The following is an 18,798-nucleotide window of genomic DNA, read 5'->3' as shown; positions in this document are numbered from 1 at the left end:
CTGGAACGTAGGTTTACAGTAATAACGGAGAGGTAAAAACCACGAATTCTGGAGTAAGAGCAGTTTGAAATCAAGTCCGGGATCTGCAATTTCTTCACCCAATCTTGGGCAAGTTACTTAACCTCACTGAGCCTCAGATTCACCATCCAAAATATAGGGAAACTATCACTTATGCTATATAGTGAGGATTAGATATAATTATGAACGAGAACTATTAAGCATGTGCTCAATAAACAGTTGCTTTGTATATAAATGCCTACATGCACATGTAAACATACACGCATTTCCGACACGCGGTTTGTTTGTTAACACTCTTTGTAATCGAAATTACATTTTGAATGCAGCATAAAGAATTTGCAAATGACTTCTAGAATATCATCTCACTTATAAAATAGGATGAGTAAATAGTGGCATGAATGCATCCTTCCATTCTTTAACAAATATTTACCAGATAATTATGTGTCAGGCAGATAGTTATGTTAACAATCAATATTCTATTAAGTAAATAGCTTTTGGCACTTTAAAATGCAGTGTTACCAATGATAAACACTGCACAACAAAGAGGGAATGGAAAAGGTAATCAGCCCCAGCGGTAAAAAAGCCTCGGTTCAAATCTTCCCTCTATCACTTCCTAGTGGTATAAACCAGGCAAGTGAATTAACATCTCTGCGCTACAGTTTCTTCACCTATAAAGTGGATCTCTGTCCCAAAGATGTGGAGAGAATTTAGCTTAACAGAGAATCTATTGAATAAATATTAGCCACCACGATCTTTATTATAACACATAGTGTAGAAATACATTTAAAACAAAGAATAACAACAAAGATAGAAAGCTAGATGTTAAAGTGGCAAAAAAGTGAGAAGCCACCTAAATGTCAACTTAGTAGTGGGTTATTTAAATATACAATAATTATTTGGGGCACCTGGGTGGCTCAGTCGGTTGAGGGTCTGACTCTTGATTTTGGCCCAGGTCATGATCTCGGGGTTGTGACATCGAACCCTGCATCCAGCTCTGTGCGGGGCATGGAGCCAACTTACGATGCCTTGTCCCTGTGTCCCTGTCTGTCTGTCTCTCTCTCTCTCTCTTTCCCCTCTGCCTCTGCTCCCCACCGTGTGTGTGTTCTCTCTTTCAAATGTAAAAATATGTAATATTTATTCAAAATATACATTAAAAATGTAATTTTTATTGAAAAGATTGAGTGAAAATCAGGTTAACAGCAGAAAACATGACCTAGTTGATGTAAGATATATAAAATATTATATGAATATATATGCATTTATATGTACATATAAAATATACCTGTGCCTTTTTTAATGCCTAAGAGGTATTAAAACGTTAACAGTGGTTATTTTAAGTGATTAGATTTGAGAGAATTTTTTATTTCTTCTTTGTACTTGAGCAGGCATAATTTTACTTTTTTTTAAAGTTTATTTTTGACAGAGAGAGAGAGTACACACGTGAGCACGTGAGGGGGGGAGGGGCAGAGAGAAAGGGAGAGAGAATCCCAAGCAGGCTCCATGCTGTCCTGCAGAGCCAGATGCGGGGCTTGAACTCAAGAACCATGAGATCATGACCTGAGCTGAAACCAAGACTAAGGCACTTAACTGACTGAGACACCCAGGTGTCCTCAGATAGCATTTTAATAAGTGCTGGAGCTTCTTTGCAAAAGTAACAAAACAAAAGGGGACCCTGGAGATTTGAACAGTCTTTAACACATAGCCATAGCGCAATTTCACGAATAGAGTATTAATTTGTACCCACTCTAAGGCAAACGACAAATGACTTTAAAAAATATCCGTTAAGGGGCACCTGGGTGGCTCAGTTGGTTAAGGGTCCGACTTCGGCTGAGGTCATGATCTCACGGTTCGTGGGTTCAAGCCCCATGTCGGACTCTGTGCTGACAGCTCGCGGAGCCTGGAGCCTGCTTCAGCTTCTGTGTCTCCCTCTCTCTCTGCCCCTCCTCCATTTGTGCTCTCTCACTCTCTCTTTCTCAAAAATAAACATGAAAAAAGAATTTTTGAAAAAAAAAGCCCATTCAAAAAACGGGTAGCAGTTGAATCATAGTAGCATGAAATCATATTAGTATTTTCAGAATAGATGTGAAAACAATGCAAACGTATACGGTAAGAAAATAAAAGACAAAGATGGACAAATAAATTATGCTCATATGCATAGTTTTCACATTTACCAGGCTTTGATTTTTTTTAAGTTTATTTATTTATTTTGAGAAAGAGAGCATGTGCGCAAGGCAGGGGGAGGGGCAGAGAGAGAGAGAGAGAGAGAGAGGGAGAATCCCAAGTAGTACAGAGAAAGCGTGGGGTCTTATGTGGGGCTCCATCTCACGAACCGTGAGATCATGACCTGACCCAAAATCAAGAGTCAGACGGCTTAAGTGACTGAGCCCCCCACGCACCTCCCGGCTAAGATTTTTAATACAATTTTCCTCACGGTTTCCATTAGCAAGTCTGTTTGTACATGAGTAAGATGGCTGAGGAAAACTAAAAATCAGATAAGAGGTAAGTAGAATAAAGCAAAACTCTCGATACTGATTTCAATAGCGTGGCCTGGCCTAAGAACCCACTCCCTCAAAGGGATCAACACAGCAAATGCGGACACTGGTACTTCCAGTTAAACGGGTCCTCCACAGCTTATTGCCCCCAAAAGTGCCATCTTGAACCTGCAGATTCTCGGAAGAAATAGAAGTCATGTGTCTATCAATACTTTAAATAGAATATGAATAGCTATTTTGTCATTGTTGGCAACACCAAAGAAAACAGGGCCAATTATTAGAAATACTGAATAATACTGCTTCAGGTTTTGTGTATCTCCTATGGTCTAAATAACTCCATACAGAAAACTCCTGTCAAGGATCTCATTTTAAGAGGTACAAGTTCAACATTATCGATTTTCTTTACTTGCAAAGAAAATTACAATTTTTAACACAATTCTCTCTGTGAATTGATGCTTTTAAATTTCCTATTTCACTTGGAAATTGTAGAAGAAAGCAAACAAGCTGGAATAAACGGGTTCTTAAAGTACCCAAAAGGAGTAGAAATAATAAGCAGAGTATTATAAAATCATAACCTGAGGTATATTTGTTCTACTGAGTTCACTTTAACTCTGAGAGCGAGTAACCACATGAGATTGGTAGGAGCGCCCTAACAGTCCGTCACAGTGTGGAGCATGTGATGTGACGTCCCATGATTTGTCCTTGTACAGAACAGACCTGTCTCTTCTTGCCTTCCAGGACCCTGTCCTCTTCCGAATTTTCCTTAGCACTTAAGCAGCTATGACATTGTATTACGGAAAAAGGGGATTTGGGCTCTGAGAATAAAAGCAATATATATATATATATATATATATATATATATATATATATATGCTTATATATATTTTCTTTTTAAAGCCGTGTATATAAAAACTGGTGAAAACTACTGATGAATTAAATAAAAGAGGAATGAAGGAAAATGCACAACTCCAACAAGCCCAGCAATCTGTTATGAGCTGAATGAGTGCCAGTTTGTGGGCCTCGGGGCTCGGTAGGATTTCTCTGTATAGTGCCAAACTCCAACAATATTGTTATGGTTAGAGAGGAATTTCTCACAAGAGCTAACAAAGGCAGAAGGTCATAAATAAACCCAGCAGGACTGCCTTGTCAGTTCTCATTATTAGCGCTGCAGGCACTTGCTTTTCTGTGGGCTTCTTACAGGTTCATTTAAGTGTAAGAGTTCTTCCTTGAAAATTCACAAACTCATAAATAAAATGGTTCTTAATCTAGCAAACAAAAATAACTGAGAAGTAAGTAAGAAAATCCGCAAGCAGGTAAATAAATAAAGGACCGAGTCACGGTGAACGGCAGAGCTCAGCCTGCATTTCCGAGAGCTGGGGTACCTCGACTCCTGGCCTCAGCACCCCAGCAGTGACCGACAGGATGCTCTGCGTTCCCACCACAAAAAGTCTGCAGGATGCTATCTGGGCAGGAAATGAAGCTCAGCCCCTAAACTGATGCTGACATGTGTTATAAACTGAGGAAAGCACAGCTGTGTGATCATTACTGCAATTATGAAGTGACATTTAGTGTTAACTTTATTTTGCTGAAGTTTGTACCTAGTAACAAAAAAAGGAGGGGCGAGTCTATTAACGATAAGAAGGGATGCTGATTTTTTGCAATTAAAAAAAACAAAACAAAACAGGAGCGTACTGCTTGGTCTTTAAAGAGGTAGACGTTACCTTTTACACGAACCAAACCTACATCTTTGAGCTCTTAGCAATTCCTCGTAACAGAATAGGAGATTTAGTTCTGTAATATTTAAAAACTAAGATGCAATCATCAATTCTTTCCCAATTTTATGTCCTTGTAATCCAAGAAGATCAGAGAACAACAAACTTCCAATTATCCCAACACAGATATTAATTCAAAGGAGAAATGAGCTGATAAATTTGATTCCATTTACTAATAACTCAACACGAAAATATCTTCTTCCTCAACAAGAAAAATGTATTTTATAGTGTCATCTACTTTCTATTAAAAAAGAGAGACAAAATTAGTAATACAGCTCATTATTCTTAAAAACAGACGAGAAACCGTTTCATCAGAAAACAAAACAGAAAATAAAAATCCTCAGTAGCACTACACAGAGCTAACCGAATTCTAACATTTTGCCATATTTCCTTCCAGTCTTTCCTATCGAGTACAGCAAGGTAAGCTTGATTTGCACGCAGTAACAACTGAGGTACCTACTGACCTACTTGGCATCCTCTGTCAAGAAAGTGAACATTTTGTCTCACAGATGATTCTCAGTTTTATAATTTGTGCGTCTTTTTAACGTAACTGTAAAGTTGAAAAATTAACCTGAGGGTTCCACATCATCTCCTTTAAGAGAACGATTAAAGTCAGCAAGAGAACAATGTTGCTCTCATAGGCCAGGATGCTGGAGTACCGTTTTGTGTGGTTACTTGGTCACGGAAGCTGGGCTATTAAGTGCTGATGGGTTACAAAGAAAGGTATGTTTGCAGAATTACTTTTCACTGGCTTGCATCCTCTCATTACCCACCACGCACGATTATGAGTGTCAGGCTGATGTTGAATTCTTCCCAGAGAAAATTCTCCATGTTTGCTTTAGATACTGGCAACTGGTCTATATGCTCAGCATTCAAACAGGATTGCCCTTGAATAACCTAACATTACCGGTACAAGGAACATGACTAAAGGCTGAAAAGAAGGGAGTCTAAATATCCAAGGATGGTAAGAGACCCAGACAGGCCTCCTTTTACATTGCTGGGGAAAAGTAGGTTTTTCTAGAGAACATATCTGAAACGGTAAGTAAGTGCATGGACTGTAGCCTATATAAGAAATCCATGGAGTTAAATCTCCATGCAGTTAAATATGCAAACGCCATATCACAGTTTTTTGGCTAGCAGCTTTATAATTAGGCAGTCCAAGGTTGACAATGTTAGGCCATAAATATCCTCAGGAACTTACTACTGAATATTCTGTCAACAGAAATAATTAATGAACATAAGGTTCCTAAACCTGATATACGTAGATCATGAGTAACATATCAAAAATAAAATGTTTAGACTATTTTTAGTCTCCGACAGCAAATCCATGCTAGCAGTAACCAAACCAGACTTCATCAATTCTTAGAGTTGTTTAGCAGATGTTAATGGGGCTCACACACAGTATTTCAGGTAGAAACATGCTAGAAGTATTAAAACACAGGGAGAGCAATAAAATAAGTCATTGAGGTGTAATGTACAACACGGTGACTACATTATATACTATGGTCAATAGTGCTGTACTATATATTTCAAAGTTGCTAAGAGAGTAAATCTAAAGTTTTTGGTACAAGAAATATAATTTTGTAACAATGTACACTGATGGATATTAGATTTATTGTGATCATTTCAAAATATGTAAAAATATTGAATTATTATGCTATATACCTGAAACGAATATGTTATAAATCAATTATATCTAAATATAGCAGTATTTTTGTTTATATATGTATGTGTATATACGTGTGTGTGTGTGTGTGTGTGTGTGTGTGTGTGTGTGTGTGTAACAACATGGGGAAAGTAAAGTTTGACTCCCTCGGAAGAGAAGCACTTAGGGGAACTGTTAGGAATCATACAGAGTTTTCAGAACTAAAACAAAAGCCACATAGACACTTACTCCAGTCCTTTGTTTTTAGAACGTGAAACTGAGGTCCAAAGAGAGGCTAAGTTATTTACATCAAAACTACGCCCAGGTTCTATAGACAAAGACTACATTAGCACGCAGTTTTCTAGGTATGTTTATCAACGACATTACCACTGATATTGACAGGCTAGCCCAAGAAGCTGAAAGGACAGAGAGAGAATGAGTAAATGAGAGAGAGAAAGAGAAGAGGGAGGAAGAAGGGGAGCGGAAGGGAGGTGGGAGGAAGAGAGGGAGAGGAAGAGGTGGGGAGTAGAAGCGAAGGGGGGGGGAGGGAGGGACAGAGAGGGAACGTGCGCTGGTCACGAGAGCACCCTATACCTACTTAAGCACATTTTCTAACAGTTACTATTTCACGCTGTAGGTACGTGACTCTCTCAAAGTCTCATTTCATTTAGCAAATAAGAATATGACTTTGTAAGGGATAAAAGGAAGAACACGCAAAAACCACGTGGCTGAGACGTCCCAGTCTGTGTAATAGCAGGATACAGCCAAACAGATCTTTTGGTGATTTAAAGCAGACCTTTTATTTTCTAATTTCTAGCCTTTGCTGTGTCTCACACAATGTGTTCTCTAGTTCTATTTCTTGAACTTATAAACGTGTTCACGCCATCTCCTCGTGGGTGAGTCACAACAGCTGTCATGCACAGGCCCACAAACAAGAGACCCTAACGTGGCACACCAGAGGACAGCCGACTCCCACAGCCACAGACGGAATCCACATCCGCTTACCCTGTGACCCGATCTGGGCAGAACGCCCACCTCCAACACAGCAAAGGAATTTATGATTAGATTCAGAGGGAATCCAAACAGCAAACAAGGTAAATGTATTTTATCACTTAAACTGATAAAGCGTCGGGTTTTTTCATTCTGTCTGATGACGACCCACAGGACTCACAAGAGGGAAATATAAGGGAAGCAAATTGTGAAGACAGACTGTTTTGTGAAATCATAACCCATGAAATATACCATCTGTGACCTAGCCCAGTTCTCAACCTGCAATGGCTCCCTCGTGCAATCTGATATGATAAATAGTTTATTTCATAGAGTTCTGAGTTCTGAAGTATCTGTAATTGTTTTAGGTCTTAAACATATGGGATACAGCCCAACCTGAATTTAAATTCCTGTGAACAGAGGAATTAACTGTACCTATGGAAAAGCTGGTCGTGTGGAATACACAATGGTCCAGAGCAGGACACAAAGGCAGGAAGGAAAAGCTTCGGAATAAGGAGAGACAAAGAAAACGGGAGACAGTTAAGACAAGACAGAAGAAAATGAGCGCCATATAATATGCACAAGTTAAAACGGTTTCTGATGAATGAAAGGATCAATGACTGCACGTGGGAAATGCAGCAAGGAAAGTAGACAGAACTTTTGGCAGATGTGACAAATATCATTAAAGATTTTAACCTTTCACTCCTAAGCTAAATAGTGTGGAGAATTCTACACCTGTATTTAGGCCAGCAAGCACCTTTGTAAGAAGCAGAAGAAAAGTGGCCTTCTGGGTAGACACAGCCCCACAGAACCACGGTGCTTTTCTGTAGAAAACTGCACCCTTTCTTGGCTCAGGGCACCTTACGCAGAGTTTCAACCCCATCTGTTCCTGCCAGCAGGGAGTATGAGCTGCACGGTCATAGTGACCCCCTCCTCCTGGCACCACAGAGGGCCACTATTTACCTAGGAAATGGGGAGCTGGTGACAGCCAGGATTAGAAGCGTGGCCTTTGTGGTCCAAACTTCGTTCACTCCTTTCTTCTGCTAATTACTAGCCGCTCAGCCTTAGACACATTACTTAGACTCTCTGGGGCCTGAATTTCTCCACTGACAAACTGGTACAAGTATTGTTAAACTGATGTTTATTTTGATATAGAAGAAAGCCCTGGGAATAGTGCTTGGCAAATAGTGAGAGGATAATAGATGACGGCCACTATTATTTTATCTTTTTACTCAAATGATTTTGTCATTTACTCCTGACAGCAGTCTTATTAGGTAGGGCCAACCAACTACATTTTATAAATAAAAAATATAGGAAAACGGTTCAGAGGGTGAGGTGGGCAGGCTGACTGATGCCAGTGGTACTCGGAATTTAAAGCCTGGTATATCCACTACTCTGATCCATGTTTTTTCTCCTCCTTGTTTCTATTCCCATGCCAAACAAAGGAAAAGGCAAGAAAAAAGCCAGAGTAAAAGAAATAACGGTACTCTCTCAGTATTTCCAGAAGGTTCACTCTTTTTCTGGAATGAAAATCATTTAACAATCCAAGTGAATCTTCTTCCTCTCCTCGCAAAAAAAATTCTTAGTTTGGCTTTGATGAAAACTGAAAATCTTCCCCACTGCAATTAGCTTCCACATCTTCCTCTGGAACGGAAAGTAGCAAAACACCACCACCACCACCACCAGTGTTCCGACAAGAGGACTAAATGTGATCTATTCTTTGGACAAAAACATAATCCTGATTCCAGATATAAGCTACCTGTTAAAGACCATGATAACATCATGCAAGCAGCATAGTGTTTTGGCCCAAAAATGTCACTAGAATTAAGAATTCCTTCATTTAAATATCTAATGGAAGATATTTTAAAACTACCATGCATTGGGGCGCCTGGGTGGCCCAGTCAGTTAAGTATCTGACTCCTGATTTTGGCTCAGGTCATGAACTCACAGTTCATGAGATGGAGCCCCGAGTCAGGCTCTGTGCTGACAGCATGGACCTTAATTGGGATTCTCTCTCTCCCTCTCTCTGATCCTCGCCTGCTCGTGTGTGCACACACACACACACACACTCTCTCAAAATAAATAAATAAATTAATTAAAAAAAAAACTAACATGCATTATTTGTCAGGACAAATTTAAAATTTTGAGATTACATACCCTCCTCAGAAAATAGTAATTAGGGGCACCTGGGTGGCTTAGTCGGTTGAGTGTCTGACTTTGGCTTAGGTCATGATCCCAGGGTTGGTGAGTTTGAGCCCTGCATCAGGCTCACTGCTGTCAGCTTGGAGCCAGCTTTGGCTCCTCGGTCCCCCTCGCTCTCTGCCCCTCCCCCGCTTGTGTTCTCTTTCTCTCTCTCAAACATAAATCAATCTTAAAAAAAAAATAGTAATTATATAAGAAGCACTACTATAAACACAATGGAAAAGAACTGAACTCTAACTTCCCTTCATTTCTGTAAGTCTTAAAAGGTAACTTCTGAGTAACTGATTCCCAATGCAAAGGAAAAGAACACTCTCTTCTGTGACATTCCTCATTTCTAAAGTTTCTTTTAACAGCTACATGGCGGTGAAAACTGAAGCTGATATAAACTCCTCGAATAAGGTTTGTGTTTTCTCTGCACAAAACTTTTTAACATTTTTAAGAAGATGGTTTCCTGCAGAAAGCCCAAGTAAAGAATGGCTTACTGGTAGTACCTACTGACTCCTTGACATATCACCGACTTTTACTCAGGACAGTGGTTCCCCTTGGTGGGGGCTGAGGAGTGGATGGATGGAGTAATGATGCAAAGACGGCGTGAGAAGGCTTCCAAGGTCCAGGTAGTGCTTTCTGAACTGGGAACTGATGACACAGGTGCGCTTGCCGGAGGAAATGTACTAAGCGGCACATTTCTAATTCACGCACTTCCCTTATACTTACGGGACACTTTCACAACACTTACATTGAAGGAAACTGACTTCTACACAATAACCCCACAGTCAATTGTCACGACATGGGAGAAAAAAGGAAATGAAGGAAAACAAACCAGACATCTCTGGGATCCTTACAGCCTTCTCTCATCCTGAGAGATTAGCACTAACACGTGCTCCGCTCTTCCTTCAGTAGTCTCCCTGAATATATGACCTGCTTTCAGAAAAGCAAGAGTCCAATTGAAACGGAAGTTCCTATGGGTAGGTAATGGTTTGACCCCTGATCCCGCTACCACAATTGTTCCAATTCTCTAATGATTTCCCTGCAGGGTTCATTTACCAGTTCTGGGTCAAAGACCAACATGCCCGTGAAGCCAAGGGTCGACAAAAGCAGTGCTTGATGTATTTGAAAATAACTGTGCCATAAAGGCACATTTCATCAATTAGAGATGGTTTCGGAATTAAAATAAAAGGAAGCATAAACCACCAGATTGTCATCATTCATTCTGACAAAGTCACAGGCAGACACATACAGAATGATCTACCCCGACCAGAGTACAGAACCAATAATATCCAAAGCCCAAGTAGTACTGGTTTTAGGTACTAGTAAAGGGACAACTTTATTATCTTTAGTCGTATTGTACTGGAGAGCATTTTCCATTTGCCTCACAGATTCACCTTTAAGTTGTCATTAACCTGAATTTCTTTTAACTTCTATTCCTCAGGACTTTGAATACCATGGTTATGATGGGTTAGATGGGGACTCAGAGAGGTGAGTCCTCCCCGAATAGGAGAACCTGATGCTCTAGTGATCTTTGTGCTGAAGCACGACTTGACTCCTCTCACATTCGTAACTAAAACTACTTGCAAATAACGATGTCTTTCTTAGTTTAAACAAAATGCCGCAGTAGAATATAGATTCAGGTTGGTGCGCAAGCTCTATGTGAACTTGAAGGTGGAGTCATTTGTTCAGAATTAAATTCAGTTCTTAACAAAAGAACAAAAGGTATGTAATTCCCTCTACTGTTTATTTGCACAGAAAAGGAGTGAAGGGAGAAGACACCAAAAGAAAAAAAAAAGGGAAGAGGGAGGGAAAGGGAGAGCTCAGGGTGGAAGAGGAGAGGGGAGAGCAGAAAGACAGCTGCTGTGAAAGATGAGGCCTTACAGGCGGGAGGCGGGATGCGGGATTCGGTGGTGCCGGTTATGCCCCGGTTATGCCGGGTCCCCCCCTCCACACGGCCTTTCACTCAGACTTCGTAGTGAGGAGGCGGGGGCAGTGGGACTCTTCAGGCAAACAGCATCTGAGGAAGCATTTGGAAGCCTTTTCTGTGAATCCAGCCAGCAATGTACATTTCCCACTTGACTAAACTCTGGATTGGGTTACAAGTACTCATGAATGAGAAGGTCTGGAAGAATGAAAATTAAAACAAATAAAAGTCTTCCCTGTGAGCAACGCTATATTCAAAACACAAAAGAAATGCTACGAAGAAAGTGTCTACGTCATTAGAAAAACAGAAGATAGCTTCTCCATGTTTGCTTTTGCTCCCTGGTATTACACATGGACACAGCTAAACGAGCTTTCTGGAGAAATGGGCTCTAGATTCTCACCGTTTACAAATTCATGGAAAACAATTACCACTGCCCAGTAGGTGTATGCAAAATTACCTTAAAGAGCACGGTCGACTCCTAGGCTAGCAATGCCTCTCTATAATCAGACCAGTTGTACTGATCTATCGCCAGAAAAATTTACTCAAACGAGGGGCTGATCAGCATTAGAAGCAAAGAGAAAGAATCACAGAGGTTCTACAAGACAAAACTAACAGTGGCAGAAGGAAAAAATGAACATCTCAGGTGACGGCGTAATGCTAACGCCTGGAAAAACCAGCACGGAACGCGGGCTGTGGAAACAAAGGTGTCTGGCTACCCCAGCCCAAGACTGCGAAACCTTCAAATCATTGAACTACCCCACCTATGCCATACTCACAAAGTGACCTGCTCCTGGGTTGGTCTGCCACCAGGAAGACCACCGCCTTGTCAGTCAGGTGGTCAGTGAGTCTCTTCCACAGAGACGGTCCATCCATCTCTTGGTATCTTCCTGGCAAAATTGCTGTCTGAACCTCACAGAACAGAGACTCAAACCCTGCACAAGTATAGTCACCCTGTGGTGAATCAGGAAGAACTAAAATTCCCCTTCGTGGTATGTAGGCCATTTGTAAGTTCTTCTTCTTCTTCTTCTTCTTTTTTTTTAATGTTTATTTTTGAGAGAAAGACAGAGAGAGTGCCAGTGGGGGAGGGGCAGAGAGAGAGAGGGAGGCAGAGGATCCAAAGCGGGCTCTGTGCTGACAGCAGTGAGCCTCACAGGGGGCTTGAACTCACGAGCCATGAGATCATGACCCGAGCCGAAGTCGGACGCTCGACTGACTGAGCCCCCTCCGGCGTCCCAGCCACTGGGAAGGTCTATAAGGAAGAGATTATTAGGTCTCCCCACTGGCATTAATTTCATACATAAACAACCATTATAAACACAACTGGGAACTCTGGCTTATTAGAGGTACATTTACTAAGAGTTTTACAGTTTATACACATTTTGTTAAGACACTAATTTCTCATAAATTAATATACTGTTCTATCATAGACTCAATTCTCACAGCAATGCAGAATTAAACTCACTTTGTCCAGACTGACCACTAATAAAATAGCACAACCATCTAAAAAAAAAATCTCTCCCAGAGAACAAAATGGCCCCGATGATAAGTATCTTGGCAGAGTGGAAAAGGCACTGGGCTTTTTGTTACTGGCCACATGTCCTCTAGTATCAGCTACCTGACTTCTGAGCCTGTCTCTTCGTTTGTAAAAGGGAATTATACCACCTGCCTCTTAACATAATGTTGTTTTAAAAGACAAAGCACAGGAGAAATACTTGGCTAAGTAGAGCCCATTCTCCATCCTTACCCAATATTCCATTCTGGAACTGAAGAGATGATTGAGGGCTCATTCCTGGACTGGGCGATCTTCTGTCCCCGGCCACTTGTTGTTATTGTTAAGGTTCAAAAATATTTTGTGAAGAAAAGGATGAGCCACCATATAAAACACTCTCTGTATTCTTTAAACCCCAGAATGAGGATGGTCCAACTGGACCCATTTCATCCTCTGAAATGAAGCTTATTTCTTTGAAACATTATCAGATTAGCAGATGCTTTGTATAAAACAACGAACAGGGGCACCTGGGTGGCTCAGTAGGTTAACATCCTACTCTTGATTTCAGCTCGGGTCATCATCTCACGGCTTGGGAGTTGGAGCCCCACATCCAGCTACTTGGGATTCTCTCCCCACCCCCATGCCTGCCCCTACCTGACTTGCGCTCACTCTCTCTCAAAATAAATAAATGAACTTTATGTGGTTATGATTTTTTTTTAATTTTTTTAAATGTTTATTTATTTTTGAGAGAAAGACAGAGCACGAGTGGGTTAGGGGCAGAAAGAGAGGGAGACACAGAATCCCAAGCAGGCTCCAGGCTCCGAGCTGTCAGCACAGAGCCCGACGCGGGGCTCGAACTCACAAGCCATGGGATCATGACCTGAGCCGAAGTCGGACACTCAACCAACTGAGCCACCCAGACTCCCCAAAATATATGAACTTTAAAAAAATTAAAAAAAAAAAAACAACCAACAACACAATGACCATCACAGAAAACAGTAAGATGAGAGACAGTCCTGATCAGACCACTGTTCTCAGTTCCTCATGGACCCTTCAGGTCCTTTCTGTGAATATACCAGAGAGCTTTAAAACCAAACTCATGTCTCCAGCAGCTTACGACAATTAACAGACAGAAAAACAGGAATGGAGGAAAACAACAGCAACAGAACGTGAAAGAACTGCAGGTTGTAGTGATGTATTTGGAAAAAAGAGATCCAGCTTATCGTGACTGCTCTGTCAAACATTTGGATATCTCCCAGGAGTGACAGGACACATGGGCTATCTTTAGCCCCTTTCATATTTACCGTCTCGCTTTTGCCACTGCAAACTCAGTGTTTATTAGCTGCTGGAAAAATTTACTATGGTGTCTCTCTCGTAAAAATATTTTTCCACCTACAATATGTTATGAGCTTGGGAAGTCTCTAGCACAGACACTTCACTTTAATGGTCCTTAATTGGGTTGTCTGAAAAACAAAAAGGGGTTTTATATGTTGTAAAAAAGCGCAGACGGTTTAATCAGCTATCTTTAATTTTTGGACTACTATTTAAAGATTGGCACAGAGTAGGGAGGCCTGGGGGGCTCAGTCGGTCGAGCGTCCGACTTTGGCTCAGGTCATGATCTCACAGTCTGTGAGTTCGAGCCCCGCGTCAGGCTCTGTGCTGACGGCTCGGAGCCCGGAGCCTGCTTTGGATTCTGTGTCTCCTTCTCTCTCTGCCCCTCCCCCACCTGTGCTCTCTGTCTCTCAAAAATAAATAAATGTAAAAAAAAAAAAAGACTGGCACAGAGGAGACACTCTGCATGGATGGATTAGAGTTATCAGATAAGATACTGGAACCTAGTTAAACGTGTATTTCAGATAAACAAATCTGCTGGCATTAAGTATGCGCCATGCAATCCTCGGGATGTACTTATACTAAAATTTTATTCACTGTTTCTTTGAAATTCAAACTTAACTGGGTGATCTGATTTCCTTTCCCCCCTGAATCTGGAAACCCTCAGATAGATGAATGGAAAAACATAATAAGTAGGAGTTAAAATACCTGAGTTCAATGCCCAGGTCTACCACCAGTTCTGAGATGCCAAGCAGGCGATTTATCCCCTTGGTACTTGTGTGTTTCTCTCTATGAATTGGGGACGATACCGCCATAGCTACCGGGCAGGGTGGATACGGGGCTCAAGTAATACAGTGGCGGCAGCAACAAACAAACAGCACGTAGATGTGCGAGGTCCCAGTCCGTCTTCACAACCGGTAGGTGTTGGCTCTTCTCGTTCTCATTTGAAATGTTACCATTACTCATTATTCAAACAGTTAACAACATCAATTCGAATGCAGCCAGGCACCAGAGTCTATGCTCTCAAGTTACCGTCGTAAAATAAAAATATGATAACATGTATGTAAAAAGATACACAAGTAGGAGATGTTCTTAATACTGTTAAAAGAATTAGAAGAAATTGAACGATGGTCAGGATAAATGAGATGATCTCCGTTGGGGGAGAGCCTGAGTGAAGAGCTTCAAGGAGGAGACAAAGCCTACCCCTCTGCTGTCTGGAGGCTTCCTCAGAGTGGGGCTGGGGAACATTTTTTAAGAAGGCTGAAAATGAAAAAGACCAGCGGCTCCACAGGGAAGAAGCTGTAAAAGATCATTTATGAGTTAACTAACCATAGATGGACAAAATTAACCTTGGTGTGGACAAGGGATTTGTTGAGATGGAAAGGAAGGACAGAGCTCAGCGCAGCTGAGAAGCGCAAATTAGCAGGGGGTTAAGGACTGAATCAAAATTTGTAAAATAAGCTCTAAGTAGATATTTATTACCATCTCAGGATTGTGAATATGTGCTAGGGACACTGGATGTGATGAGAAAATGAGAGAAATAGAAAAATACGTATTTCAGATTGCGCCCTAAGGATATTAAAATGCTTTGAAAGTTAAGTTTGGCCCTGTATTTATAACCAGGTTGAAACTTTTTGGTTGTGTGTGAATTTGTTTTTAATGAAAAGTACTGTTTAAGGAAAATTACTATTTGGGGCACCTGGGTGGCTCAGTCAGCGGAGCGTCCGACTTGGGCTCAGGTCATGATCTCGCGGTTCGTGGGTTCAAGCCCCACATCGGGCTCTGTGCCGACAGCTCGGAGCCTGAAGCCTGCTTTGGATTCTTTGTCTCCCTCTCTCTCTGCCCCTCCCCCACTCATGCGCGCTCTCGCTGTCTCTCTCAAAAATAAATAAATGTTTAAAAAAAAAAAGAAAGAAAAATTACTACTGAAGCAACTGAATATGGGAAATGACCTTTTTCTTCCCACGACCACAGACCTTGGGATTGTACATTTATCAAACCAAGGGTGTGGTGCACATGTTCATACAGACAGTATGTGGCAAATAATTCTTTTTACTCCAGGTAATTACTGAATCTTAAAAGACATACGATGTGCATACATACTCTACACGACTATGGAACAAAAAGCCAACGTTCTCTGCTTTAACATCACATATTCCTGAATCTAAAGCTGGGATGTATGATACATAATTAACTTTAAGGACTGTTTTTATCAACTGATGGGTTGTCTTTACAGATGTGAACTTATCAATGTTCTGTTCAGTGTTAGTATCTAGACAAGGAGTTGGCAGCAAAGTTCCTGTTTCACTAATTACATTCTTTTCCAAAAATTCACTCTGCCTGGGTGTCCAGGTAATTGCAATTAAGTCAGGAATCTGGTAATTAGAAATTCAAGTGCCCTGCCAGGAACAATACACGTCCTCTTGACGTGCTGCCCACAAGACCTAATTCACTTGGAAAGGACAGACACTGATGTGAAGTGGCATGTAGATGTTGATTAAGCAACAAGCACTGAAATAAATTTCTCCCCTCATTGTTCTCCCTAAAACCAAATGCACTGTATCTCATTTAAGCTCCCGCAAAGCACTGAGAATTCTCAAACACGTAGGCGACAGAAGAATCCCTAGTCCCCAAAAAGGTTGCTCACTCTCTACAAAATCTCTCCAGGCCGGGAAGGGGTCTTCGAGGCCACCAGGTCCAGCCACACGGCAGAGTCGAGGTGCGAGGAATTCAGGTCACTTGGATGGTCCTAATCGGTATCTCCCAGGCTTTCCGCAGGCCCAGCCCAGTGAAAGTGATTAATAAGGGGTGAACGAACTAGTCTCAGAATCTGTCAGCACTCTGATCTCAGAAAACTTTTTGTCAAATACAAGAATAAACCTCTTTCACTTACCAAGTGACCAATTTCCATTAAATTAGCCAAACCGCATCTTCAATAAACCTCAAATTTTACAGTATACTAACGAATACTTACAAACAAATTCATTACACAATGAAGGATCCAGGCAGGAGAGCAAAAAACAAACGTGTAAGTTTTAAATTGTACCTTGAAAATGCTATGACTTAGTTTGGCTGATTATTTTATCTAAAACATTTTCTAACTAATGGGGTAATTTTGCCAGTTTCTTTTATTCCCGATACCACATAAACCTATTACATAACAAACTGCTCCAAATGATAATGAAAACTTTAATTTATCCAACAATTTCCTATTTTCTAGGCACTTTCACATTTTTCTCATTCCATCCTAAATGGATTAAGATACTCAACTGATCAATATATCCTCTCCAAATCCAGTCTTTCTTATGCCAAGAGACAACTGTTGACAAATGAATCTCTTTTTTTAAACAAAAACCCACATCCAAGCTGTAGCACCTTCGTTTGTGTCCAGGCAAGGTGTTTCAAGGCTCTCCAACCTAAACACATTAGCTACAGCCAAATTCATCCCTACATTCCTGCCTGTCTGTGATGCCACTCTCCAATGCGACCAAGTCAGATGCCATTCAAAGCCACATCACCCCAGATCACATTACACTTCTCCCCTGACAGAGCCCGCCTGTATCATGACCACTCAGCACCTGTCATGTGCTTCACGGCTCCTTTTCTCTAACCGCGCTACAAACTCAACGAGAGTTGAAACCATGATGCACTCATCCTCGTTTCCTGAGTACCTGGTGCAGGGTGAATGGGTAAGATTCTGCTCAACAGCTAGAGGCCGATACAAGCCCTGCTCCTATTAAACACCATGCCTTCAAAAACGGGTGGCCTTCAGAATGGCGGGAAATAAATAACCAAGCCCAGGGACCAGCATAAGGGAGTTTGAGAAACAGTTGCAAAAAAAGACTTTGGAGAAAAGTCTGGTGTCATTCAGGTAGGTGTTGAAGCATACCTGAACTTCCTAACCCTATCAGAGGCAAGGGGAAGGTGCTGGGGTAAAGGAAGCCAGGGGGTCAGATGGAACAATGGCTTTGCTACTTGAGCTCCTATATAAGTAGGTATTTGTCTTATCATACTATGGCCGCTGCTTTTCTTAAATGCTATACAGTTCGTTCATCTTAGGGGCGCCTGGGTGGCTCAGTCGGTTGAGCGTCCGACTTCGGCTCAGGTCATGATCTCACAGTTTGTGAGTTTGAGCCCCGCATCGGGCTCTGTGCTGACATCTTAGAGCCTGGAGCCTGCTTCGAATTCTGTGTCTCCGTCTCTCTCTGCTCCTCCCCTGGTTCGTGCTCTGTCTCTCTCTCTACTTCAAAAATAAATGAAAACATTAAAAAAAATTTTTTTACAGTTCGTTCATCTTATAGTCACACATACTCCCCCAAAGTACGAATCCATAAAATACTACATTAAAACTTAAAAGGTCTGCAAAAGAAACAAAATTAATTAGTACTTTTCAAGGCAACATTAGTAATTCCTCTGTCATATTGGAAAATCATCCCATTCTTGGGACGCCTGGGTGGCTCAGTCAGTTAAGCCTCTGACTCTTGATTCCAGCTCATGTCAGGCCATGATCTTGCAGTTCATGAGTTCAAGCCCCACACTGGGCTCTGGGCCGACAGCTCGGAGTCTGGAGCCTGCTTCAGATTCTGTCTCCCTCTTCCTCTGCCCCTCCCCCATTCACATGCATGCACGCACACACAGTCTCTCTCTCAAAATTGAACATTAAAAAAAAAAGGGAAATAATTCCATTCTAGTTCTGTAGTAGACTGTTGGTAACATCAACTTGATCTAAAATTAATCCTTCTAAACGAGTCTAGATTTAAGTGCAGTATATAGTTATTACTTTTTTAAAAAAATGTATTTCTTTATTTGAGACAGAGAGAGCACAAGTCGGGGAGGGGCAGAGACAGAAGGGGAGAGAATCCCAAGCAGGCTCTGCACTGAGATCATGACTTGAGACCAAATCAAGAGTCGGACGCTTACTGGACTGAGCCACCCAGGTGCCTCTATAG

The 18,798-nt window shown here is 41.4% G+C and overlaps 1 protein-coding gene across 7 annotated transcripts in view; it reads right to left on the bottom strand.

Annotated features, from left to right (window-relative positions):
• ARID1B (AT-rich interaction domain 1B) overlaps positions 1-18,798 on the bottom strand; it is a 443,672-nt gene that overhangs the window by 140,946 nt on the left and 283,928 nt on the right. The window lies entirely within an intron of this gene.

The sequence above is a fragment of the Panthera uncia genome, assembly GCF_023721935.1.
Source record: "Panthera uncia isolate 11264 chromosome B2 unlocalized genomic scaffold, Puncia_PCG_1.0 HiC_scaffold_24, whole genome shotgun sequence".
Taxonomy (NCBI): Eukaryota; Metazoa; Chordata; class Mammalia; order Carnivora; family Felidae; genus Panthera; species Panthera uncia.
This window is presented reverse-complemented; position numbering and strand designations above follow the sequence as displayed.